Source organism: Arvicanthis niloticus, chromosome 24 (genome assembly GCF_011762505.2).
Source record: "Arvicanthis niloticus isolate mArvNil1 chromosome 24, mArvNil1.pat.X, whole genome shotgun sequence".
NCBI classification, from domain to species: domain Eukaryota; kingdom Metazoa; phylum Chordata; class Mammalia; order Rodentia; family Muridae; genus Arvicanthis; species Arvicanthis niloticus.
Window position 1 is genome coordinate 4,358,546 of NC_133432.1, and position 27,245 is coordinate 4,385,790.

The 27,245-nt window shown below is 48.9% G+C and overlaps 1 protein-coding gene across 4 annotated transcripts in view; it reads right to left on the minus strand.

Moving 5' to 3' along the window:
- Cmklr1 (chemerin chemokine-like receptor 1) overlaps positions 1–6,547 on the minus strand; it is a 39,292-nt gene extending 32,745 nt beyond the window's left edge. Inside the window, exon 1 of one of the 4 annotated variants that reach the window (XM_076922433.1) lies at positions 6,275–6,547. The gene's annotated coding sequence lies outside the window, so the exon portion shown is untranslated. Of the gene's footprint in view, positions 1–6,264 lie in introns of all 4 variants that reach the window. The other 3 variants (XM_076922434.1, XM_076922429.1, XM_076922430.1) reach the window with 3 other exon arrangements.
- Between the last annotated feature and the right edge of the window lie 20,698 nt (positions 6,548–27,245).

Consider the following 27,245-nt stretch of genomic DNA (forward strand, 5'->3'; position numbering starts at 1 on the left):
GACTACAGGCCAAAGACGGCGACATCCTACACAACCCCGAGAGAGGAAGAGACTGAGGAGCCTCAGGAGCAGAGCCACAGCTGCAGGGCTCGTCCCACATGGCTCAGCAGGCTCTCCTTGTGTGCTCACTGCCCCCGTCACCTAGGGGAACGCGGCGTGTGCCCCGCCGCTCTGTGTATCAATCGGTCTCCCTGACCACGTGCCTCCTTGCACAAGAACGACTTCATCACCAGCCTGGGCTGAGGAGATCTCAGAACCTGGATCCGGAGAAAGCAGAAGTGAGCCTGGGCCCTGCTGAGTCAGCGATGGGTGCTTCCAGCATTTACACAGCACGTGTACAGAAGATGCCCAGGCACCCCCACCAGAGCTCAGACACAGGGCCCCGACCGGAGCGGCTCAGATCTGCCCACGCACATCTCCAAGCCCATGCTTCCTCGGAGAGGCACACTCTGCCCTCGGAGCGTGTAAGGAGGGCAGATGGGATGAGGAGGCCGAGGGCCGACTGCTGACTTCTGTCCAGAGCACTTCTTTCATCGCAGCACCATGGAAACCCACGGCCTCTTGGCGCCATTCAGCAGCACCAACGTCTCCACTCTTTCCAATCTTACTTGAGACCCTATGTGCAAAACGCCGAGCTTCCAAGAGGAAACAAATTATCTGCTTTCCCACTATTGCCCGGAACCAGAAACAGCGTGGGGTCCAGAGTCCGGAAGACCACCAAGTGGCTGCCACAAAAATGCAGGGAGAAAGGGAGAAGTGGCTGAAGGCTCCCACTTAGAGGTAGCACAGAAAGATCCACCTGTGGGAAATATCCCATCAAGAGGCTCTGGAATGTCCCTCAGCAGATCAGCACCCCACTACCCCATAAAGGTTCCTAGTGGGAAGAATGTTGCTTTGCTCCATCTGACAAAGCGGGTACTAGAAAATGCTTATTGAACTAATGAACAAAAGTCTGTTTCAAGTTGCCCGCTTCCCGAGGGGCTGACTGGGCCTGACCCACACTGGCTTCTTAATCTCCCAGGGTTTCTTCACTTCACCCCATGAGCCCAGCCCAGCCTTAGCCACGACACCTCCTTCTCTGCGTGACCAGTGCCTGGGACAGTCGTGGTGGACACTCAAACAGTGGTCCTGAGCTGACACTTCCCTATGCTGAGTCCTAAGATAGCCTAGCCAAGAACATCCTAGCCACACTCCCACACACACTGGCACGTATGCACACACACATCTGTGAGGGGGACCATTGGACACAAATAAGGTTCCAATTCTTGTGAGCTGTGTGACCTTGCTTGGGTGCCTTTCCCTCTCTGAACTTCATCTCCCCCGACAATAAGGCGGTTGTCCTATCAGGGGTGGGGTGGGGGTCCCTTTTGACACAGGATGTGAGAGGATAGTGAGTGAAACCAGTCCACTCTTACACAGTGCAGAGTGACATGGCTATCCCTGTCTCTTTTTTTCTGGAAGGGAACAAGAACAGCCATTGCCTGTATTCCAGAAGGATCTGCATTTAGAAGTCGAGAACCAGGGAGTCTCAGTGAGCGTAGCGGTCAGTCATCGCTGTGAGAACAAATAAAGATGAGAAGAGGGCCGAGGGCCCGCCATATTTGTGGCAGGGACACATAGGTATCTGTAAAAGTCCCTTCTTCTGACCCAGACACAGCTGTGGCTGGGCAAGAGCTGCCCACGCCAAAATGCCAAATCCCAGCACCCTCTGCAACACATCAGGCTATAAATCCCAGCATTCTTTGGCCCACCAGGCTAGATCTCACATGCCAGGTGCACAGTGCTTGCCCACCAAGGCCCAGTGTGTGCCTTCCCATTTTCCTATCTATGTCTAAGCCCACGAGGACTCCGCCAGAAGGGAGAGTCGGGCTGCAAGCTGGGTCACTGAGTCACTAGGACGTGGGGACCCACCACCTAGAAATACCTCTGTAAGCCAGGAATTGTGCTGGGCACCTGCCAGCCCAGGCATTGGGTAGCTGAGGCAGAATTACTTGAGCCCAGAAGTTTAGTGACAGCCTGGGAAACATGGTAAGACTCGTGAATAAAAAATTAAAATAAAATTTAAATAAGGTCAGAGAGAGACAGAACAGAAGACAAGAAGAATGGCCTGCCTTTTTCATGTTTGGGACAGTAAGTTTTTTCTGGGCCTATTTGTTCCTGAAGCTCACACAATCTTAAGCAGGCTTGTGCCTCCTACTGCAGGAAACAGCGGGAGAATCAGAATGCCTCTCCTTCGGTGGCTGAAGTCCAGCAAATGTCTAGAACATCTATCTCTTGAGACCTTGGAGTAGGTCTGCAGTTTGCAGCCCATCCTGAAGCTGTGGAGCCTCTTAGAGGGAGTCTGGTGAGCTGCCCCTCTGTTTCCCGGAGGAGCAGTGTTTTGATTGGTTTTCAGGTTGCATCTTTCTGTCTGGTTTTTGTTGTTGTTGTTGCTATTGTTTTGTTGTTTTTTGTTTTTGTTTTTGGTTTTGGTTTGGTTGTTTTTGGTTTGGTTTGGTGTTTTAACAGACCAACTCTGTAGCTTCAAGTAACTGCAAAGCCCCCACCCAGGGGTGACCGGGTGACATGGGACATGCTGTATCCCATAAGGCAGAGTTTCACTTCTCCTCGCCACTTTCTGGCCTTAACCTGCTGACGCGGGGCACGTGGCCTCATGGAGGTCCGTGGATATTTGCTTAGGAAGGAAAAAGAAACCCAAGCTCACAGCAAAGAGTCGGGAGCCTGGACAGAGGGGAAACAGAAAAACACTCAAGTGCTCCAGTCAGCCGCTCTCAAGTAGGAAGGGCATCAAAGCTTCTGATCCCGTTTGGCCCAGAGATGCTCTAGGCTCACCCTCACACAGCCTGATTCACAAACACTGAAACTAAGAAACGCTCGTGAGGACTGGGGAGCTGGCTCAGGGATGAGAGAGCTTGCCCCATTAAAGGCTGTGTGTGTGTGTGTGTGTGTGTGTGTGTGTGTGTGTGTGTGTGTCTGTAACTCCAGCATGGAGAAGGCGAAGACATGTATATTCGGGGAGCTTGATGGTCTGACTGTAGCAAAGATGATGAGCTGTTGATTCGGCTAGAGACCCAGTAACATAGCGACAGAGGAAGACACCCAGTGCCCTCTCTCTCTCTCTCTCTCACACACACACACACACACACACACACACACACAGAGAGAGAGAGAGAGAGAGAGAGAGAGAGAGAGAGAGAGAGAGAGAGAATAGAAGCTCTCACCATTATTCCGATACAAACTCAGAGCATCCCCTGGAACTCTGTTGGTGACGGTCACGATGTCACCGGTGTCTGTGGCTCTGGGATGAGGTCACAGGAATGGGACCTGAGCACCAATAACGTGAAAACCCCATGTTAAGGTCTGGGAAGATGGCTCAGTGAGGGAAGCGTTTACCGAGCCAGGACAAGGACTGGAGCTTGAGCCTTGGCAACCATGTAGAAGCCGGATGTGGCAATGTGCACTTGTGATCTCAGGGCTGGGGAGGCAGAGACAAGAGGATCCCTGAGGCTCGATGGCCATCCAGCCTAGTCAACTCCTCAAGTCCCAGGTCCCAGTAAGAGCAAGGTAGACAGCACCCAAGGAACGATACACATAGTCAGTCCCTGGTCTGCACACATATACACGTACACATGCATGAGAGGTCTGCTCTCCCATGAACACGCACACACACACACACACACACATACACACTTCACACATTTGCACACTGTGTTGGCTTCTGCATGACTCAGAAGGATGATGGCACAGGCAGGGTCTGAGTGCCCTGGACATAACTGACATTGTGTCCCTGTGGACCCCTATCTGCTAAGCCTTGTTGCCAGGTAGGGCCTATCTCATTCTACCTATGTGAAAATCCTACTGGGTATCTCCTGTTTAGAACCCCATCTCACAGAGGCACAAACTCAGATCTGAAGCTGGGGAGCCCTATGGAATCTGTGGCAGTCTGTCCCTGGGACCCTAAAAGGCCTAAAAGGTTTCTAATCTGCATACTGGGGGTGTTACTAAAACCCTCATCCTGAGGCATGGTAAAGGGTCCAGAAAACCACCTCAAGATGTCATTCGAAATCGAACGTCTAACAGGCAGGACTACAATCCAGACTCCCAGCCCATTCTGCAGATGTTAAAACTGGGGCCCAGCTTCTTCATGGACAGGGCTTAGGCAGGGGATGGAGGCCCTGGGGGATATAACACTGAGCATAGCCTCAGGGTTCCCAAGGTTGCTAGGAGACAGACTAGATGATTGACAGTTATAAGACTGTGGGAGCAACTATGTTGGGGGTGCAGAGACCTCTCCACTGGGCTAAGGTTGATAGGAGCTGGTATGGGGTTCATCTACTCCTCAAAGAGTTAGCAGAGCCCTGAGCCACCCGCCCCTGGCTCTCAGATAACACCCAGACCTCCCATGTGCCAGACACCCCACAAGTTTAAGCCAAGCCTTTCAGAAGAGAATCTTGAGCCCGTCTCTTCTGCAGCCTGAGTGAACCATGAACCAGGCACGCACACAGGCAGCAGCGAGGCACCGAGACAAGCCAGCCTTGCCGTTGACAGAAGCCAGAACCACAGATGCCCTCGGAAAGGGGAAGGAGGGAGAGTTAAAGGGAAATCTAGACTTTCTTAAGACACAGCAAACACAAGGCCTTCTCCTCCTCCACTTCCTCACTGTGTGACCTTAGACCTGTGGCCTGACCTCTCTGAGCCACATAAATATCATATCAAGCTCTCAAGTAGCCGCTTTGGGGTTGCTGTGGGTGGTGATTATCCATGCCAGGCTCGGATATATCCTAAATGCCTTAGGATAAAAGCAGAAGGAGAGTTATGCTTTCAATGAACAGTGTGGCCAAAGGGTCTTCCATATGCAAAGAACTTTCAGATATCAACAAAAACCCATAAATATGGGAGGCTGATTTATACAGAAGAGTCAGAGATAGCAAGGGAACCACAGACCAAGTATATCAGCATCAATAATGACACTCCCAGGGGCCACCAGGGAGATGACTCAGTGGGTAAGAGATGGCTCAGTGGGTAAGAGATGGCTGACTTGTTCTGTGAGCGTGAGAGAGTTCAAATACCCAGAGCCCACATAAAAAAACCCATACATCATGGTACATACTTGTAATCCCAATGCTGAGGAGGCAGAGGCGGGAAGACCCATGGGGCTCACCGGCCAGACAGCTTAGCCTAGTCAGCGAGCTCAGGGAGCCAGCGAGAGACCCTGCCTCAACAAATAAACAGCTACAAGTGGAGGCGTCTTAGCAGGAGGCAGGCAGCCCTAGTGTCGGGGAGGCTTCAAAGCTGTTGAACCCCTAGGCCATGCCATGAGCAGTGTCAGCAGGCTGAAAGTGCCATGACCAGACAGCTCACATATCTATAAAAAAGGGTAGTGAGGAGCTGGAGGGATGGCTCGGCGGTTAAGAGTACCAGCTGTTCTTCCAGAAGACGCAGGTTCAATTCCCAGCACTGACACGGTGGTTTCTCCAGCATCTATAACACTATCTCTAGGGGAAGTTGATCCCCTTGTCTCCGGGGTCTGCACTCACACACACAGACCCACATAGATATTGGCACATGTATATGTAATTAAAAATAAAATAATTTTGGGGGGGACACGGTTTCTCCGTGTAGCCCTGGCTGTCCTGGAACTCACCCTGTACACCAGGCTGGCCTTGAACTCACAGAGATCCTCCTGACTTTGCCTCCCTCTGGGTCTCTGGGAGACCTTGACAAGGCTTATATGATAATCAGAGAGTGACAGAAAAAGACATCCCATCTGGCTATCACACACCGCACCACGCACACAGTGGTATGGAGTTGCCTATGGAAATGTATCCACAGGACCAATACACAAAGCAAAACTGTCCCACAAAGTATTCATTGCCGCGCTGGTCACTCGTAATAATAAAAAGCAAAAAGAGGTGCTCGCTTCGGCAGCACATATACTAAAAAGCAAAAAGAGAAGTGGACCCGAGAGCAGTTACATGCCCCAAGACAACCTTTGCCAGAAGCCACTGAACTGTCCGCCGAGGAGCAGGAGCAGGGACAACCTGAAGGAGGTGGTCTGTGGCTAGGTACAAGTCGGCTTCGAGCTGGGTTCGGGGAAACATCCGCCCTCACAAATGACCTGCGATGGCCACGCTTTTCACAAACACCAGCGTCACTCTTCTATGCTAGAAACTTTTTCCCTTGACACACACCAGAGAGGAGCTCCCGTCCCTGCCCGAGTGCCCCTTCCCGCCCTCTGCAGGACTCAAGAGCCAAGAGCTGTACCTTCTCTCACCTTGGGCTCCTGTGGCTTCAGGGTTTGGGGACTCGCGCCCTGGCCTCTTTCTCCTGGTCACACAGTTGTTCTGGTAGTGGCTGTTTGCTTGGAAGCATTTCTTTCATTCACGGAAGATTTCGTCTGAGCCCCGCGGAGCACATGCTCCAGCAACATCCCAAGAGCCTCGCTCTGTCCGCTGTTCTGTGTGGGACACGGACAGAACTCAGCCTGAGAAACAGCTGGAGCGGGGAGAGGAGGGAGGAGCAGGAAGCAGCCTGGGGAGGGCGGGGGCGCCAGCTGTGTGGAGTGGGGGCCGCTAGAGGAGGTTGTGCCTGCCAGCCAGGCTGGGCTCCTGGGTGGTAGCGGCCCACTAGGGATGACCCGCCCCTTGGCTAGGAGCACAGCTGGAGCCGCAAATGGAGCCTTGAAACCAGGCTGCTGGGGAAGTAACTCCTGACCAACCTGAAGACCCACCCGCAGCTGGTTATCACTGCCCGCTCTAGGGACGGTAGCAAGCCCTGTGGCCTCTTGCCTGCTGTTCCCTACCTCTGAGTGCTGGTCCTGCCTGCCCCTGTTGTGGCCAGATGGCTTCCAGCTCCTTTTTTTGTGGCTGATTCCTCACCCAAGAAAGAAGCCTCCCCGGTCAGGACAGACTGCTCTGGGTTCCCACGTTAGAGCAATCACTGACAGGTACCATGCTGTCCTGCCTACTATGTGTCTCTTGCTTGGACTGGGAACTCCTTGGGTGGCTTTCTTCCCTAGTCTGTCCCCACCACCTGATATAGTGCCCAGTTTATTGGCTACCTTGTCACCACCAGCAACAGAATTACTGAAATAACCAAGAACCAGGCAAGGTACTAGGCACTCGGTACATATTCTTCACAGTGCTGCGTACTTGGTACCAGACCTTCCTTACAGTAGTGGTGGTGGGCAGATGGTTTTATTGCCCTCGTTTATTGGAAAGGAGATTGGGGTACAGAAGGGGTAAATTTCTTGCTCAATGCTACCCAGCTAGATGGCAGAGCTGGACTTCAACCAGGCTAGACCCCCAGCCCTTGGCCTCCAGAAGAAAGATATAATGGTCCTTGGTGTGTGTGGATCCATAGTAAGTGCTTCGGTTGAGAGTGTCATGCAGCACCATGCCTGCTGCAACAGGGCTGGAAGAGTAGCTCAGCCATGGACGGGAATCTGTGTCCAGGCAGCCAGCTCGGGCTCACAGCTGAGACCAAGCTGAAGTGTGTCAAGGTTGGAAGCCCTGCTGTCTAAAACTACTTACAGATGAGGAGCGAGGACAGAAAGAAGAAGGGAAGGAAGCAGAGGAAATGTGATGAGAAGGGGGAGGGAAGAGAAGAAGAGGGATGGGAGGGGAAGAAAGGGGGAGGGGAGAAGAGGGAGGGGAGGGGAAGGAAAGAAGAAGATGGAAGAGTGAGGGTAAAAGATTGGGGGAAGAGAGAGAGAAAAGGGAGGGGTGGGGGAAGAAAGGGAGAGAAGAGAAGAATGGAGGGAGGGGAAGGAAGATAGAAAGAGATGAGGGATAAATACAGTAGAAGAATGGAGGGAGGAGAGAGGGGGAGGGGAGGACAAAGACAAAGACAGGGAGGAGGAACCTTCTCAGCCCAGCCTCAAAGTCTTAGACAATTGTACGGTATCTCTCACCACCTGTCTTTGCAGCTATAGCAGGACACCCAAGACTACGTTAGTCCACAAGAGGGAGTTTATGTAGGTCTGGGCTCTGGAGGTGGGAAGCGGCCCGGAAGCTGGTGTCTGGTGGGCTTCCTGCTGCCTGTGGTGGGAAACAGGAGGTGAAGCCACACAGGAGCAGGGAGGAGAGGGCTGAGCTCTGCCTGTCAGCCTGTCAGCAGCAATGGCCTTAGTCTGCCGGAATACTTAAGACAGAATCATCCCTCAAAGGCCCCACCCCTCCTTACTGTAACGAGAGGATGAGGTTCCCAGCAGCTACACAATGGGGACAGGTTCAAACCACCCCTCAGAGCGCTATCAGACAGACAGTGACACTAGCACCAGTGACACTAGCACACGCAAGGCAGAGCTGCCCTGACCTTTTCATTTCCCAGATAACTGTTTCAACCAGAGTCGTTAAGTCATTTCCCCAGGGCCACACAGTACCCTAGAGGACCAGCCTGTCTGAATCCACATCTCTTCCTTCCCCTGCACTAGTTCAAAGAGCAGATAACATACTTCCAATGCATACAATGTATACATTGTAATTGTATATATTATATACAATGACACAGAATATACATCACCATTCTGGAAGAGAGAAAAGGTAGTGAGGAAACACTGGACCAGACCAAGACCGAACCCCAAACTCCAAATCCTGTAGCTCTATGTCCAATGTTAAAGAGCTTAGGTGGCTCCGCCCTTCAAGCCTTGCTTGCTGGTACACACTGTGACACATCACTCTCTTGTGCTGCTTCCACATCCTGTCTGCAGCATCTCCAACATCTCAGGGTCTCCAACGTAACCCAGGATTCACCTTCAACTTCACCTTCAGGAAATGGCCTCTCTTGGTCTCTATGACAGACACCCCAGACACACACCCTTTACACGATGCCTTTACTTTTGTATCCTTCGTGACTCTAAAGTCAGAACCACACGTCCAATGCTGCCAAATTCTGCTACCTTCTTGGGATGGCGCCTGGGCCTCTCCCTGAGTTACATTTTCATAAGCTTTGATTTGTTGATGTTTTCCTTTGCGTGGGGACCCTGAGAGTCCTTAGGAATTGTCGATTTACATGTTGGAAGCTTAGCTGGGTGGGGTTCTGCCTTGAGGGCACCACTCCCTTCGTCCTATTTAGCATCTGACCAGTCTTTAGCCGCCTCGACCCCTGGAGCACTGGACTTGGCTCCAGTATTACACTCCACTGTTCTCGTCAAACTGTACGCTTTCTTTTCCCCCTGCTTGCTCTCTTTCATTGTAGCATTTCATTGTAGCATACTGTGATCATTGATAACCACAAGACACAGTCACTACTAGGCTGTCTCGAAATCTCTGCCAATGAAATTACTCCAAAACTCTTCAGGCAGATTCTTAGGATAAGAACAAAAACAACAAGAACAAAAACAAACAAACAAACAAACAACATCAGCAACAGGACTGGAGAGATGGATCAGTGGTTAGAGCACTGGCTGCTCTTTCAGAGGTCCTGAGTTCAATTCCCAGCAACCACACGGTGGCTCACAACCATCTGTAATGGGATCTGATGCCCTTTTCTGGTGCGTCTGAAGACAGCTGCAGTGTTCTCACATACATTAAATAAATAAATAAATTTTAAAACGCACAAAATAAAAATAACAAGAACAAACAAACAAAAATCAGCCACATAGTCTTTGCCAAAATATCACAAGAATGATCTCTAACCCAGCAGCTAATATCACTCTCCTCGGAAATCTCTTGCGAGCTGGGACACCACAGTGCTCTGATCTTCCGCGTTCCGAATACGATGGCCTGTTAAGTTCTGCTTACAGCTTTCAACTGCTTTCTTAGTCCAAAGTCCTAAGCTTTTCCACATCTCCCATAAGCCCCCGCGGTCAGGCCCAGCACTGCAATAGTTCACTCCTCGGTGTCCCCTTCGGTCTCATTTATTCTAGAGCTGTGAAGAGACACCATGACCAAGGCGACTTAGAAGAGAAAGCATTTAATTTGGGGGTCCCAGTTCCTGGGAGGGCAAGGCCTTCCTGAGGGAGAGGAGGCTGGGCTGGAGCCGGAAGAAGTTGGGGAGGAGCTGCAGCGGCTGAGACAGGCGTCTGTGTCCTGGTGGTGTTGGACTCTGGTATCGCAGATGCCACGGAGCAGATACCATTTCTATCCGGGTGTTAGAAGAAGCACAGAGACTGAAGTCAGTTCCCCAGTGGCACACAGCCACGCGTGGTAGAGCTACCTCTGCTTGCCCTGTGTGAAGGATTCCACAAAAGCCCAGATCGTCCCAGGTCCCGCCCCCAGGAGCCCAGAGCAGGGTCCACAGGCTGGACCCTAAAAGCTACTTAAAAATGGAAGTCGTGAGCGAACTGAGGCCGGAACGCAAGAGGAAGTGGCAAGATCAAGTTAGTCGATGTCTTTGTGTCTACCTTGAGTCAGCTTCAATTCACGTCCTCAGACACGGAAAGGCAAAAATCCCAGGGACACAGTGAATAATTTAATCACTAGAGCACAGACGAACGCATGCTTTTTCATTCGTGTGCAAGGACACACCTTCGTTGCTGACGTAAGGGGCATTTGGAAGTTCTCCTGTGACGTGCGGTGTGGTTCCCAAATGCCAGCCACTCCAGAGCCTTCAAAGGCTACAGACAAGCTCTCCTGGCCCCTGGCCCTCTGGTCCCCACTCAAAACGGGCATGAGCCAGAGGCTTTTCCGTGTATTTTACAAAGAGGCTGTGTGTAGCTTTTATGTGAGTCATTTAAAAAAAAAAAATTTTTTTTAAACTTTGAAAACATGAAGTATCCTCATGGCAACGGACTGCCTTTTCCTATTTTTTGAAAACTGAGCAGACCCCTTCTTTCCCTCAGCACAGTGAATTTTCTTGCTTTGGCCAAAGGCAGAGCTCTGGAGACCGGGCTGGCCCTTCAGGATGCTGGCCCTTCAAGATGCTGGCCCAAGCTCAGGAAAGCATGTCCCAGGGTCCCCATCCAGCCCATGCTGATCCTCACCTTCCCGACCCAGATGGCCTCTACATAAAGCGTGCATGTGGGCTGCTGGAAGAACTGGTTTAAAAATGGTCTCGCCATTGAGAAAGACTGTACCCAGCAGCGCCTTCCTTCCCTTTGGTAGAAACCTGGGAGCTGAAGGGGCAAAGCTGGCAGCAGGAAGCCCAGAATCCCAATTAGAACATGGGTTCAAATCCTGCCCCACCACATTGTTAGCTGTGTGACTTAGGCAAATGACTTCACCTCTCTGGGCCTGAATTCCTCTGTGGAGGCAAAAATAAAAGCAAGTGAGCTGTGGGCTGTATTGACTGCTAGGGCAGTGCGCCCTGAGCTGAGGAGCTCACACACTGCACACATTTCTTAGCATAGCCCCAGAAGCTGAGAGACCCCAGATCAAACGCTGGCAGATGCTAGGTCCTCAGAGGGCCATCTTCCCAGAGATGCCTAGCTCCTCTTTGCGTGTTCATGGGACATAGTGTAAAAGAAACTCTCTGGGGCCCCCCTTATAACAAACAGCATTAATTCCACTTTTCAAGACTCCACCCTTATGACCTACTCACCCCCAAAAGTCCCCCTTGTAAGCAACACAAATTTATGCTTGCCTCTCATAACCCCCCCCACACACACACTTCAGCCATGATTGGGCTGGGCGTCTTACAATTGCTTACAGACGAGCATAGGGAGCTCTCGTTGGCTTCCTTAGGACCAATGGGAGAGCCAGAACCGCAAGAATTTGTATAGTCGAGGAGCCAGCCCCTGTCTAGACCAATACATCCACTGGGGACCAACGGCACATTTCTGTAACCCCTGGCACTCTGGAGACTGAGCCAGAAGGATCAGGAGTTCATGGGTTAGCCTGGGCTGCCTGGTGAGGCTCTGTCTTGACATAATCAATATACATTCAGTTTTCCCGGTCATACTTGCTTCCAGATAGACTCACTCAAAGAATCCAGGTTCTTAGCTAAGGCTACCCCACCTTTGTCACAACACTGGGTCTCAGGTACCTGATGCCATGTCCAGCCTTTTATACAGATCCTTAGTTGTTTGGGGTTTTTTTGATTTATTGGTTTGATAGTTGGATGTTTGGGTAGTCATGTGAGTTGGATCAATGAGTGGGTGAATGGGTAGGTGGGTGGATGAATGGATGGTTGGGTGGATAGATGGATAAACAAATAGGTAGGTGGGTGGGGGTGGGGTGCATATGTGGCTAGTTTTCTGTCAGCTTGATGCAAGCTAGAGCCATCTGAGAGGAGAGAACCTCAACTGAGAAAATCTCTCCATAAGAGTGAGCTGTAGGACATTTTCTTAATGATTGACATGGGACGGCCCCGCCCACTGTGGGTGGAGCCATTCCTATGCTGGTGGCCCTGGGTTCTATAAGAAAGCAGGCTGAGCAAGCCATAGGAAACAAGTCAGTCAGCAGCACCCTCCATGGCCTCCGCATCAGCTCCTGCCTCCAGGCTCCTGACCCACCTTTGATAAGTGAAATAAATTCTTTCCTCCCTAAGTTGATTTAGTCATGATCTTTATCATAGCAAAAGAAACCCTAACTAAGACAGTGGATGTATATGGATAGATGGGTGGATGGATGGATGGATGGATGGATGAATGGATGGATGGATGGATGGATGGATGGATAGATGGATGGGTGGGTAGATGGGTGATGGATGGATAGATGGATGGGTGGGTAGATGGGTGGATGGATGGATGGATAAATGGATGGGTGGGTAGATGGGTGGATGAATGGATAACTGAGTATTAGATAAATCAATGACAGCACTGGACATCTGCCTGTGTGGTGATCAGGACATTTCCTGTATGTTCAGCCACCACAATTCCAGCATTTAGGAGTACACTTTCATCAAAATACCTCATCACTAGAGTGCAAGAAACAAATAAATGCTGCAGACAAGAATGGGTGGCATCTGGTGTTGAAGGCGCCCTCTGTCAGTGTGCACCTTGGCAGTCGTGACCCTGGAGATAAGCAGTCTCCCTGCAGAATGTGACTGCTGGGGCCTCTCACTCCCAGGGATTTGCTATCTGAGCAGAAAAGAAATAAAACTATCTCTCAAAAGGAATCCCGGGACCTCACTTGGCCAGCTCCTCTGCCTAGAGGAGCCTGTGATTAGCCTGCATTGTCTCCTCCACACACACCATAATGTGGCACAGCTGAGCTTAGCCCAGCCAGAAAACATAAAACCCAAGCTCTGAAGGAAGGGCCATTAAAGAAGATTCTTTTGTAAACAGCAACACCGAAGGGGGCAGCCATTGGTCCTTACCACAGAGGTGGGTGGTCCAAGGAAGCTCTGAGGCCATGAATCTTCCAGCAGTAGCTCAGCCTGTACAGCCACACTTCCAGAATGTTATTCTGAGGAAGCCACCAGACTGATGCATCAAGATTCATTTGTGGAGGGCTGGGATATTACTAGAAGCAGACTGCCTGCCCAGTGTGATTCCCACAACGACCACCATCCCACCTCAAGAAATTGATGATTCGCGGAGATGTATTCACAATAGAACCCTATTATCGTATTAGAAAAATATTACTAATCTATTATCCGATAGACTAGTAATAGCAAACGACGTGGTGAATGACAGACGTTAGTAAAATTGCAGCTGCACAGTTATTTGTGTCCCAGCTCCATTCTCCTGGGAAATATAAAGTCGGAGCTCAAAACCATGCCTGAAATTACCCTGGAGAACACACATACAAAGAAAGAAAGAAAGAAAGAAAGAAAGAAAGAAAGAAAGAAAGAAAGAAAGAGTAAGAGCTCCGAAGGATACATCCAAACAAACAAACAAACAAACAAACAAAAATCGGAAAAGACAATCCACAGACTTGAAGGTCATTATTTGCAATTTGTGTATCTGTTGAGAGGCTCCTATGGAGACTGTATAAAGGTCTTTCAAAACTCAACGGGGGCGGGAGGGGCGTAGAACAAGTAAGCCAATAGCTCAGTTTTCAAGTGGGCAAACACTGGAAACAGACGCTGCTGGGAAGATATAAGGGCTCACAGCTCATTAGCATACGGGCATTCCACGTCACAGGTCACCAGGGCAACGCCAATCGGCATCAGAGCGAGGCACCACCTCAACCTCACAAAGATGCTATGGCAACAAGACCGGAAGGTGCTTAACTCCCCTGCTCACTGTCAAAGTAACCAGAAAATGGTGTGGCCCCTCTGGCAGATAAAAATAAATAAAAATAAACAAATAAACAAAACAACAATGACCCAGCAATTGTACTCTTTAATGAAACTATGTGTTCAGGCAAAGAGTCGAACACAAATGTTCCCGGCTGAATTAAGATAGCCAGAAGGAAGAAAGAACGCAAATGTCTATCAATAGATGAATAAACAGAATATCCATAAGGTGGAGTATTATTGTATTATTTGGCATAAAGGGTGACAAAGTAGTGATGCATGCTACAATATAAATAAACCAGCGAGCCATGAAATGTATAGTTCTATTTATGGGAAGAGATTGGGTGGGTTTATGGAGAAAGAAAGCAGGTTTACAGCTGCCTGGGACTGGGGAGAACTCCGGAATGGACTGCTAATATATACAAGGTTTCTTTCTAAAACAATGGAAATGTTGTAAAAATTGATTGCGGTGTTGGTTGTACAATTTTGAGAACTCGATGAAAAAAAAAAAACAATTGAATTGTGTACTTTCCTCGGGCAAATTGTGTAGTGCATCAATCACATGACAGCAAAACTATTACAGAATGTATGAAGTGGATTGCCTATTACAAAGCATCAAGGCAGGGGCTGGAGAGACGGTTCAGCAATTAAGAGCGCCAGCTGCTCTTCCAAAGGACCCAGGCTCTGTTCCCAGCACCCACATGGCAGCCCACAACCATCTGTAACTCCAGCTCCAGGGAATCTGACGCCCTCTTCTGGCCTCCGTGGGCACGCCATCCCTGTGCTTGCACACAATTCAAAAATAAAATAAATCTTTAATCAAAACATGCAGGTGGGCTTTTCTTCAGCACCCGTTGCCTGGAGAGCATTATATAAAGAGACATCCTGAAGTAGAAGATTCCCCCCACCCCGCCCCCCAGATCTGGTGTCTGAAGTACAGCCCACACCGCTGGTACATTTTTCTTTGAAGCCTTGTAGCTCATTTACATAATCCACGTACATTTACCTTCTACTTCCAAGTGTGGCCATGTTCATTTTAATCTAAAAAATGACGTATCAGACTAAGGGTGTGGTTCAATGTTTAGCGTGCTTGTGGGACACACACAGACCATGAGTTTAGTCCTTAGTGCCTCATCTGTTTGGTTTTCTTCAAACCCATGAATAAAATTGATGCTCCAGGGGGTAAAAAGAGAAAATGTTTAGTGAAATGAAAAGCAGTCCCCTCCGTTTGATGACAAATGAGAAAGCCAAGTGAACAGAATGGGAGTCGACCAGGGGCTGAGAGAGGAAACGGATGAGATTTTACAGTATACGCCAGGAGAATAGATGCTCAGAGAGGAAACTGGAGGGACTGTGGGAAGAAGGGGCAGCTGCTCGCTCAGATTTTCTTCAGCTGAGAGGTGTCCCTCTGCCAAAACCCTCGCCAATGTTGCACAACATTACAAATAAACATGGCTTTTTGCAGCTGGAGACCCTGGAGGGAGAACGGGGACCCTCCCTGTCTTTGGGGAGATGGCTTGGCAAAGTCCCTTGGCCGACGCACACACCCTGATCTCATGCCGCCCCCACCCGATTCCCGAGAGCTTTCCAACAGCCTTGCTTCCCGCAGGTGCTCAGGATGGAGACGAAGCCAGACAGGCCCTTCGCAAAGTTCATGGAAGAAAACCATACAGATGCTCAGAGCACAGCTGGAAGAGGTGAATACAGCCAGGCGTGAGGGGACGGGGCAGAACTGGGGAACTCGGCTAAAGGGCTTCTGCTCAGCTTCAAGCTAGAGGGACAATATTAGTTGGGTCGGCTATCTCTCCAGACCTCAGTTTCCCCTACACAAAGATTCCCCACAGCCCTCTTACTGTAATGTCTATGATCCTGTGAACTGGACCTGCTGCTTCAGCTCCACCCTCCACAGACCTGTCAGAAGTTCTTCATACTGACTGTCAGAACCCCCATCCTATCTTCAATGGCCATATGCCCCCGAAAACCAATCTCTATGTTGACAAGACGCTCATTCCCTCAACTGAGAGCAGAAGATTTCTCCAGAAGGCAGCACGAGCCAGGCATGGCCATGCACACCTACAATCTCTGCCTGCAAGAGGCTGAGTAAAGCCAGCCTGGATTGTGCAGCGAGAAGGGCTACAAACAGAACAGCAAGGCAGTATGGGTAGCGCAAGGCAGTATGGGAAGCAGATCCCCGTCCACTCCCACTCCTTAGTACCGTCCTAAGAACCTTCTTGAGCCTCGGCCAGATGCCTGGGGCTGTAGGAATGTAGCAGCTTCCTGTTCTCAGAATGACCAGCCATGAGGGAAGCCCTACCTTTGCCGAGAGAAGCAGATGCAAACCACACAGGGTTCTTTTCTCCTCATGCCCACCCTGTGAGGTGGACACTCGCTCACAGTCAGTGTCTGAGACATCCCAGATGTTGGCTTCGGGGTGAGAACACCCTATACACAGGGTCAGAAGACAAAGAGAGGAGTCAAACCAGACCCACCGAGCTCTGGCCAGGCTCCCCACACAGACAGCTGGAATTGTCTCTGGCTCCTTTTGTGGTTCTGTTTCTGGGTTTTGTTTTTGATGTGTTTGCTTTACAGAGCGAGCCGTTGAATCCAAAGCCTCACACAGGCTAATTCTGCCACTGAGCCACACACCTACTCCATTTACGTATGTGTCATTCATTCATTCATTCATTCATTCTCTCACTTCCTTCCAGGCAGACTCTCATTAGGCTTCCTAGGCTATATACTGGGACAAGACTGAAGCCTGCCAGGCTCTGCCTCAGCCTGGTCAGTCCCTCTTAGCCTCACGATTTGGGCTGTGGTATAACAGCCACCCATCTCCGGCCTTTGGATTTGGCTACTAGGAATAACCACCTGATAAAAACTGCAGAAAACCCAATGCCCAAGCCTCAAACTTGCTGCAGCTCACACGTGGGTTTGCGTGACCAAACAGCACGCTGCCACAAGGACAAGATTTTGAATAAATATGACATCGCCGCAGGCAAAAGCCGTTCTTTCCTGCTCTCGTCCGGTCTTCTGACTCCGGATTTGCTAACGGGCTTTAAACACTTTCTCGGATGCATACCCATGGGGAAGAGCAGGCCTTCAAGCCTTGCTGTGTCAGGGCAAAGTGCAGCGCGCTTTGTGTGTATACACACACACACACACACACACACACACACACACACACACACACACACACACACGGTGGATGCGCGCATGCGCAAGTGCGCAGACTGTGGAGGCCAGAGGACACGGGATGTCCTGTTCTGCCGTTCTCCACCTGATTCCCTTGAAGTGAATCTGGAGCTAGGCTGGTGGCCACCAGCCAGCAAACCCCGGTGACACCCGTCTCCACTCCTCACAGCGCTGAGGTTACAGGGACCTGTGCAGCCATGCCTGCCTTTTTATGCAGGGGCTGAGGCCCAAACTCAGGCTTGCTGAGTCCTAACCCACTAAGATGCTCTAGACATTTGGGAAGTTGTTCTAAGCCCATTGTTTATGTTGATGTAGGTATTTCATGTCTACTTTTTGTTCAAAACCGGGTTTGGTTTTTTTCCTTGTAATTGGGTTGTTTGTTTGTTTGTTTGTTTTGCGGGGTTTTTTTAGACTTTTTTATTTTTAGTTCCGTTTTGTTGAGGTTTTGTCTTTTACTGCCTATTGTAAAGCTAAGTGACGGTCCTCAAGAGCTGGACCCTGACCCCAAGTTAATTCTGGTTGGTAAATAATGATGCCAACAGCCAATCGCTGGGCAGAAGAGACACACAGGTGGATAGGTGGGGTTTAGGTTTCATAGGCTTGGGGGAGAGAGAACCACACAAAAGAAAAACATGGAGGAGGAGAGAGAAGCGGTCACGGATTGGGAGACAAGAGAGCGTGGTCCTGAGTGCTGACCAATTGGACTTAAGAGAAGCCCCGATGAAATATAGTGATAACTGGGGGTGACCAATAGGGCTGATCGATAGGAAAGTAGATTCTAGCAGCATAGATGGCAGGCAGCTGCCCAGCTCTAGTGCTGATTAAGGCTTATTGCAAATATAAATACTGAGTGTGGTTTTTATCCAAGAATTCAATAACCAAAGTGGGTAGAAACCCGAAGCCGAGATTAAAGTAATTTCTACTACAATGTGTATATGGACATATACGCGCACATGGATGCAGACGCCCTTGGAGACCAGAAGTGTTGGATCTCCTGAGGCTGGAGTTTCTCGTGGTTGGGAACCAGGAACTGAACGCAGGTCCTGTGGAAGAGCCCAGTCTTCTTTCCAGCCCCAGCTTTGCTTGGGTGCGTGCTTGCGTGCTTGCATTTTTTTTTTTCTTTTCGAGTGACAACTGACTCTGCTTTGTGTGACCAATCCTTGAGGGCTGGCTACCCCTCTGACTTTTTAAAAACATATTTTTACTACCATTTTACGTTTGTGGGTTTCAAGGAAAACGTTACATTGTGACGTCACAGAGGAGGTGGCTCTGGGAAGAATCACAAAGGTGGTTCTGGGAAGACAGAAGCCTGAACCACTCTGCCCAGGGAAATTAAAAATAACCCCGCCAAGGGATGACATGTTCTCGATGTCGTTTGTGAGTTAGCTAAAGAGGGGCCGTTTACAGCAGCCCGGCTCTGTTGAGGAGGATTTCTGAAGGCTTACGTAGGCTGTTACTTTAGCAGCCGAGGTAACAGCGAACCACGCAGCAGCCACAAGATATGTGTGCAAGAATGTCTTAATTATTGGAAAATCATAGACCTGAGAAACACAGCTGTGCTTCACTGTGCGCTGAAGGGTTTGCCCAAAACCCTCATGATGATTCAATAAACCACATCTGTGTGGAGGACTCAGGAAAGCAGGAGCCATGCCGAGTCGGGGATCTCCAAGGACCTTCAGGACTCAGCCACCCAGCCATCCGCTGCTCACTGAAATTTTCAACAATTTATTTATTTATTTTTTAAATAAGAGCTACATAGTGAGACTTTGTCTTGAGAAAACCAATAGGGTTTAGCTACAGCTGGTGGGAGAGGACAGGGAGCAAGGAACTGAACACACTTCCTGGACAACGTGGATGCACAGCCCAGAAGCCCCACCTAAAAGCAACATCTCCCCCCACCCGCCGCCCCAGAGTGTGGCCCTCGGGCTTCAAAATGAGTAATTCATAGGTATGGCCACCAAGCCCAAGCCAGTCATGGCCTGCTCATCCACAAGGTAGCACCTCCCCAGTGTCAACAGTGAGTTAAGACTGAGTCTGCAGGGCCGACCTCCATCCAGCCAGGGGCACTCATGATCTGACCTAGTTAGTGACTCTCAACTGAGGTCAACACAGAACTTCCAAATATCCAACCCGGGCCACGCCCAGCTTCAAGTAAACTCCACCCCATCTACAACCAGGCCACGCCCCACCTCGTGCCTTAGCCCCACCCAACTCCAAGCTAGTCAGGGGCCAGGCCAGGCCCCAGACACACACAGAGGCCACTTAAATTAAACTCTGCTTGCTGTTGGTGACCGTGTGGGTGCGACCTGTGAAGTGCAGCAAGCAAGGCACGGAAAGTCAACACAGACTCACTTACTTCGGGAATCAAAGCGACCTGTCACACTGAGGTGGAGAAAAACCCCGGGCAATCACTGAGCAGGGAAGGACCAAGAACGAGGAGAGGCCAGTGAAGCAGCTCCAGCTTCAGTCAGACAAGAGGAAGAACCTGACCGTTCTTAGGATAATGAGTACTTGGGAGGTGGAGGCAGAAGGAGCTAGAGTTCAAGGTCAGCCAGGGCTACACGGAGAGTTTGAAGTCAGGCTGGACTACACAGAGGGAAGTTGCTTTAAACAAGAAGCAAGCAAACCGGAGGACTAAGTCATTCACTGTCTACATAATCAAGACTGTATGTAATTAGCCATATTATATCGTTTATATCAAAATCTAAAAGGGAAGATTTAGGGGCCCTCACCTCTCCACAAAGAATGATGTGTTCACTAATTACCTTCATATAGCTGTGGAGGTCAGACGACAGGCAGCTTGCAGGAGTCAGTTCTGTCCCTCCACCATGTAGGTTCTGGGCATTGAACTCTGGACACCAGGTAAAGGTAAGCGCCATCTCACAGACCTGAGAACGGGTTTATGTCAGCCTGCACTTCCAGATTGCAGCCCACCATTGTAGGATTGTAAGCAGGTCAAAGTTGTGGGAACATGACAAAGTGGCTGGCACATCCATGGTCAGGAGCAGAGAAAATGGATACACGCATGACAGTGCTGAGTTCTATTTCCAGTCTTAAAAAAGTGTGTGTGTGTGTGTGTGTGTTTAACTATATATATTTCTATGTGTATGGATGTTTTGCCTGCATGTATATCTGCCCACCACATGAGTGTCTGGTGCCCACAGAGGTCAGAAGAGGGCATTAAACCACCTGGAACTGGAGTTACAGGTGGTTGTGAGCCACTGTGTGAGTGCTGGGAATCAAACCTAGTTCCTTTGGATAAACGACCAGCTCTCTTAACAGCTGAGCCTCTCCTCTGCCTGCTTCCTTCACACTTACACTGAGATCCCCCCTTCCTAGGGAATGGTCCGCCCACAGTGGGCATGTCTTTCCACTTCAATTAGATTAATCAAGACAACCCTCACAGACATATCCAGAGGCCTCCCTGCCCAAGCGATAAAGCTAAAAGCATCATAAGGCTCAAGAGGTTACATCTCCAACAAACTTCAAAGTGTTATCCATGAGTCACTGGACCCAAACTGTACCCGAGCAGCCAGATCCCAAAGGAAATCTCTCAGAGCCTAAATCCATCTTCCCAGCATCCCCACAACACCCCCAAGTGCTGGGAACAGACTGAAAAATAGGAACAGAACAGAAGGTGTCCTTGCAGCCTGCCACACTCCAGTGCCTCGTGACAATGCCCAGCTCACACATCCTGTATAAGGTTGGGTAGGAAAGCTTCTGGGCCATGGCTGTCATAAACAGCAAAGCACCTATCCAAAGGCCTGAGTCCTCCACCTGGGGCCAGACAAAAAGCACAGGACAAATGCAACTCACAATGCATGAGGGGCCTCTGAGCCCTTCTTCGAGGGGTCTTCATGTCTAACTAACTACCATCACTCAGGCTTGGTAAGTCAGTAGTATGTTTTAAAATTCACAGGGTGGGAACTGGGAGCCAGTGGTCTTTAAAGCAGTGATTCTTGGGAAAAGGAGCTTGTGACTGAACAGTGAGAAAAGATATTGTGGTCACCTCTGAATGTTTCAGCAAAGCCAGACAAGAGTGACTCGGGGACCCCCAAAGCTCGCAGAAACCAGGCTGGGCACGAGAATGGTGAACTGAGTAGGGGCAGGTGAAGGAGTGGTGGGGATTGCAGCAAAGTGGAGACTATATGCCCAGTAGGTGGGGCTATTCAGTGCAGCCTCTCCTCAAAGGTAGGAATGCAGAATGACTATGCAGAAGCATCATTTTGACTTTTAAAATAAAATGTCTGGGCCATCTAGAAGGTTCTGTGGGTAAAGGCACTTGCCAACAGTCACAATGACTTGAGTCTGATTCCTAGGGTCCTGGATAGCAGAAGGAGAGAATGAACCTAGCAAGTTGTCTGTCCTCTGTCACACACACATCATAGTACATACCTGTATGTACACACAAAGACACACACATACACACGCACACACACATACATACTTACACATACAAACATATACATACACACATACATACTCACAAACATATACACATACACACTCATGCACACATACATATTCATACACCCAAACACATAGACACACACAATCACATACATACACACAAACACATAAGAACACACATATGCACACACTCTGAAATACTCATGCACACATGCATACTCACACACAAACACAGACACACATAATCACACACAAACACACTCACACACTCATATATACATGCAAACACACACTCATGCACACATACTCACACATAAACACATACACAGAGACGCACAATCACACACACATACATACAAACATGCACACACACTCACATAACACCCACAAACACATACACACAAACATACACACTCACACACATGTACATATACACACTCACACACAAACATGCACACATACACACTCACTCACACACACAGAGATACAAGTAAATGAATGAATAAATTTTAATTTATGTCTTTTATTTGTCACGTGGATGTGTATGGTGTCTATGGTGCATGTTGTATGTGCAGCACATTCACTTGAGTATGTGGGTGTGCACATGCGGGTGCCACCAGAGGACATCAGGAGGGTTCCTCTCTCACCCCCATCACCTGAACCTGTTCTCTCACTGAACTAGAAGCTTGTTCTTTTAGCTTGGCCAGGAAGCTCCTGGGATCTGTGTGCTTATGCCCCAATGCTGGGCTTACAGGCAAGCGTGACACGCCGGGTTATTTTTATCTGAGTACTGGAAATTGAAACACCAGCCCTCCTGCTTGTTCAGCAAGGGCTCTATCCACCGAGCCACACCCCCACCCTTTGGAATATAATCTTTAAAACATGTTAGCACTCAGTCGACATGGTGGTGCACATCTTTAATCCCAGCTCTCGGCAAGCAGAGGCAGGCAGAGGCAGGCAGAGGCAGGCAGACAGTCAGAGGCAGGCAGATCTCTGCGAGTTTGAGGCCAGCCTGGTCTCAAAGTGAAGTAAGTTCCAGGCAAGCCAGGGCTATGCAGTTGAGATCCTTCCTCAAGATGGAAAAACTGAGCTCAGACTTACAGGAGGTGGCTCAAATTGTTTTTGAAAGCCTCTGCCTTCTACCCAAATATGTCCACGAGCCACGTGTGGTGTTCACAACATCAGTGTGGCAGCGTGGAGCCTCCAGATGGGAGACCAGAGGAACTGCCTGAAGAATCAAGCTATTCAGTGTTAAGTCCTGACCTCTCTTACAGCTTGTATTGACCTGAAAGAAGCAGTCAGTGTGTTGGAAGCTGGTCCTCAGGACAATGACATTGGGCTTCTATTTCTTAAAGAAGTAGAACTTAGTGTGAGGGCATGCACCACTGGTGTTCTGGTCCCATGGAGGGCTGGTTCTCCATAGCGGATGCCTTGGGGCCGGAGATGCACAGCAGTTGGGAGCAATAGAAGACCTGATTTCAGTCCCAGGTACACATGGGACTGTTCACAGCTGCCTGGTTCCAGGAAATCCAGTGCACCTGGTCTTTGAGCACGCCTGCACCCACATGGGTGCTCATGCACACGCACGCGTGCACTATTAAAAACAAAATATTTGAAAAGAAGAGAAATGTGTGTCTTTATATAAGAGCAGAGCTCAGCTGGGCAACGTAGCACACACATGTAATCCCGGTCACCTGGAAGCAGATCCAGAGTTTAAAACAAGGGATAAAGGGAGCCTAGATCCTGAATCTCTCTGGCTTCCTGAATCATCACACAGTCCTGCCAGGATGCTGTCAGCACGTGTAAAGTAGCCAATGAGGCCTCACCAGAGGCCAAACTGATCAGGATGCTCAACCTTGGCTTTTCAGGCCACAAAACTATGAGATGAATAACCTTCTTTTCCTTATAAAGTGTTTGGCCTGGGGTATTTTGTTATAGCTACAATAAACAGACTGACTCTCATCAGACTCCTCAGAAACACACCAGACACTAGCCTGGTAGTAACACTAGATAGCATGAACTGAGCTACTAGCCCCCAGGTCCCATGCTGAATGCTGTCCCGTGTGCTTGTCATATGGGCACAAGCATGTTCATGTCCACTAGAGAGGCAAGCATTGCACATGAAGCACCTAAGATCACATCATGAGTGCCAGGTACTAACCAACATTCAGTGCAAGGCATTTATAGTATGAGACTGGTCCTAATCCCCTCCTGTGTTGTGGGCCTTGATCTGAGCAGAGAGTGGTTGGTTACCTCCCACACCCCATAATGTATGTGCCACTACCACACCAGTGTGTGACTCTTGCATGTCGTGTTGGTATTATAGTTCAGAGGGTCTGACAGTGGGTAAGACTGTGGAAGATTTTTCTCCCCTATGACCTGCAATAACACCTTCCAGAGCAATGACATCCAGCCAGGAGGGCAGCAACAAGAAGTTCCAACTGACTTATTTATATCGTGAATCAAGATGTATGGCGTCTTCAGAGTAAGCACTTGCCATGTAGTTCTGATGGGCAACCAAGAGGAGTGACAGAAGTCTGTATTACTTGGGGGGGCCTCTGGGGCATCCTTGGCCAATGAGCCATAAGGATAGAGCCTACCCTTGGCACTGAGAATTTTGCTTAATGATTCATAGCTTCTGGGAGAAGCATTTTAGGGAATCTCTAATCATAGTCTCTTCTTGATAGACAGATTAGATAGATAGATAGATAGATAGATAGATAGATAGATACATACATACATGGATAGACAATAGATACGTAGATAAATGATTGATAGAAGATAGATAGATAGATAACTGGATACATGTATGTATGTATGTATGTATGTATGTAACAAGATAGATTTTTATATAACTTTTCATATTTCTTCTGCCTAACTCTCGCTTCCCACCTTCACCCCTCTGTCCTTAATCCTGTCACCCTCTCAGTTGTCATACTCCCTGTGTCCTGTTGTCCTCCCTCCCAGCAACCCCCCAACCACGACCTCTCTCTTGTTTTATGGCTTCCATCGATTCTGTAGACTAAACTCACACTGAGAGACACACCACCAGATCCCACGTGAGAGGGAAAACATGCAGCCATGTTCTCTTTGTCAGCCTGGGTGATTCGATTTCACTTCTTTTCCATGTCTACTTACAACAACCAATTTCATAATTTTATTTTTCCTTACAGCTGAGCGAAAAGCCCAGTGTGTAAATGTATTCTTCAGTTGGTGAACATCTGGGTGATGTCTATTGCTCTGTTACTGTGACCGGAACAGCAGTCAACATGGGTGAGCAGGCTTTTCTGTAAGAGGACGGAACATCCTTTGGACGTGTGGCAGGAGTGGAATAGCTAGGTCATGTGGCATGACTATTTATAGATCTTTGGGAATTCCCCATGTTGACTCCATAGTGGCTTCGTCTGCTCGCAGTCCCACCAATGGTGGGTATGAGTTTCATGTCCCTGAATCTTCTCCTGAACTTGTTGTTATCTGATTTCTTGACTGCAGCCATTCTGACTGGGATGGCAGGGCATCTCAACGTGATTTTGATTTGTATTTTCCCAATGTCTAATGTTGACCACTAAAAAAAAAAAATGTTTAATAACCATTTGTATTTCTTCTTTTAAGAACTCACTGTTGAGATCTGTGAACCACTTTTTAAATCGGGCTGTTTGTTTTCTTGATTTTTGTTTTGCTTTGTTTTATTTTTTTTGTATTCTAGGTATTAATCCTTGCTCAGATGTATGGCTGGAAACAATTCCCTCGCACCCCACAGGCTTCACTCGGTTAACTGTTCCCTCTGCTATGCATAGCTTCTTAGGCTCACGAGGTCCCGTCTGTCAGTTGTTGGCCTTATTTCTTAGACAGCTGGAGTCTTGTTGTGGAGGACCCTGTATGCACACAGCTCCCCACATCATCCAGTGCTTTCAGAGTTTCCAGTTTTAGGGTGAGGTCTTTTGATGCTTTGGGGGTTGGTTTTTGTGGGGTTAAAAGATAAAGATCTGGGTTTGTTCTTGCATGTAGACATCTAGTTTCTCAGTGTCATTTGTTAAGGTGTTTTTTTTTTCTCCAGTGTGTATTTTTGGTGACTATAAAAAGCCCAGGTGCCCGGAATTGCATGAAGTTGCATTTGAGTCTTCTATTCTATTCTGCCATCTCCTTTGCTGTCAGAACCATGCTGTTTCTATTACGATGACTTGAGATCAGATATGGTGATGCCCCAGTCGTTATTCTGCAAGGAGAGCCACACAGATGCACGTTGAACACCCCCACCATTAGATTGTATATGTGTGCACTTGTGCGTGTGTGTGTTTATGTATATTTGTGTGTTTGTATATGTTTGTGTGTATGCACGCACACATGTGTGTGCATGTGTGTATTTGTGTATATTTGTGTATGTTTGAGTGTGTGTTTGTGTATGTGTGTGTCTGTATATGTTTGTGTGTTTTTGTATATACTTGTGTGTTTGTATGTTTGTGTGTACGTGTATGCATGTGTGCACACAAGAGTGTGTGTGTGGATGTGCATGTTGTCCCAGTGTTGGGAGCCAACTTGTAGCAGAAAGTGGCTATCAGCTTTGCAGCCATCTCAAGCCATATACCCTGATGTGAGACTTGTTTTTCAATGGCCTACAACAGCTGAAGCACACTCTGATATCCCACATATTTTGTTTTGCTGTTTACTGCCCCCAGCTGCAAGGCGCATGTGATATCCATGCCTGCAAGGCATGTGGTTCACGTGTTATCCATGTGCTATCCACGCCATACATGCCTGTAAGGCACACGTGGTATCCAAGCCTGTGAGGCGCACGGTACACGTGCTATCCACGCTATAGACACCTGTAAGGCTTACGTCATATCCACACCTGCAAGGCGCGTGCCTACAAGGCACGTGGCAAAAGCCTATAAATACCCCAGATTTCCCTTCAAGAGAGAGAACAAGAGGAGACAGAGAGACAATAAAGGAGAGAGAGACACAATAAACGAGACTTGAGACTTGATCAGACCCTCTGTCTTGTCTCCATTCTTCACGTCGATTGCCCCACACTCTCTCTCGCTAGACCGGGACCAGCGGAACAGAGCGGGCCGTTACAGTTTGGCCGCCCAACATGGGGCAGCTCAGTCGTTACAGCCCAGTCTGACCTTTGGTTTCTTAATGGGTAAATCAGGGCTGCCTGATTCCAAAAAAATCATCTTCTTCTAGCAGACTCCAATCCAAGTCTCCAATAGAACAATGGTTTCCTAATGCTTCTTTAGTGTGTGTGTGTGTGTGTGTGTGTGTGTGTGTGTGTGTGTGTGTGTGTTTGTACACATTCATAAGCATGCCATGCATGCCTGTGTCGGGCACAAGACAGCTTTCCAGAATCAGCTCTCTCTTTCTACCATATGGGACAGGGCGTGGATCTCTGGTCATCAGGTCTGTCAGCGAGCACCTTTACCCAGTGAGCCACCTCAGCAACCCCATGTCTTTCTCACATGGGGACACCCCTGCATTCTCCCTCCTGGGAGCAGATTTCCTCCCCCAGGTTACTGTGAAAAACTCATACAGTAACCTTCACAAAAGTCTAATTTGGGGACTGGATTCTTGCCAGATAT